Source organism: Poecilia reticulata, linkage group LG8, assembly GCF_000633615.1.
Source record: "Poecilia reticulata strain Guanapo linkage group LG8, Guppy_female_1.0+MT, whole genome shotgun sequence".
Classification (NCBI taxonomy): domain Eukaryota; kingdom Metazoa; phylum Chordata; class Actinopteri; order Cyprinodontiformes; family Poeciliidae; genus Poecilia; species Poecilia reticulata.
Window position 1 is genome coordinate 905,026 of NC_024338.1, and position 1,013 is coordinate 906,038.

Consider the following 1,013-nt stretch of genomic DNA (forward strand, 5'->3'; position numbering starts at 1 on the left):
GTTGTTGAGCACCTGCCCCTTTAGTGGCCTCTGCACAGCCCTGTCCGCTCCGATGACAGAGAGAAAAGTGCAATCTTCTCATCCGGAACATCATTAGCGTTGGCTAATCATTAGCGTTGGCTAATGATGTTCATTGCTCCAAACGTTCCAAATATGACTCAATCTTCCATTGATTCATCATATTCATCCACACGACCCACGTGGATAGCCATATTAGCTTCTCGTTGCTAACTCTCGTAGCCTTGAAAAAAAAACTAAATACGGTTTCTTTCCTTACTTCCGTATAGTCCTTCGACAGGCTCATCCCATTTACGCCCTGGAAATCTTTAAAATCCTCGTCGCCAGTTGTGATATTCTGGGTTTTAAAGAATCAGACAGAGGAGATGCGGAAACGGGTTCTTTCGTTTAATGGTGGAACGCCGAACAAAATGCAACCACTTCAGTGTGTGACGTCAACTCTCAACGTCCTAATACGTTGGCATACCAAAACTATTCCTAGAACAGGAACGCCAGTGTTTCTTGCCACTGGGGGCAATAAACTACTCTATTACACAAACTATTTCTTTTGCACTTTAAGACTTCATTGGGCTGCAGAAGCAGAGCTGTGTAACTTGGTAATCTGACAATATTCTTACAGTTAGTTTGTCTGGCAAACCTGTTAAACAATATTATCTCCAAAATGTTGGCAGCAAGTGAATTATATTATTTATTTTTGTAGACAATAAAATAAACTGCTCCAAAAAAGGGAAACAGACGATGACGCTGCTAACTAAACTCATACCAGCGGTCACTGAGTTCTAAGAGCGCCGTTTTAACCACCAAACTATGACGACAGCTGAGAGTCTGATGTTCCTACCTGTTATTGATCGTCATCTAATGCAGTGGTCCCGAACCCTCGGTCCGTGGACCAATTGGTACCGGGCCGTGCAAGAAATAGTGAAATATTTCCATTTTATGTATTATTTGAGTCTGGAGGATCTTTTATTTTGAAAATCCTTTAACCGGATTCTCTC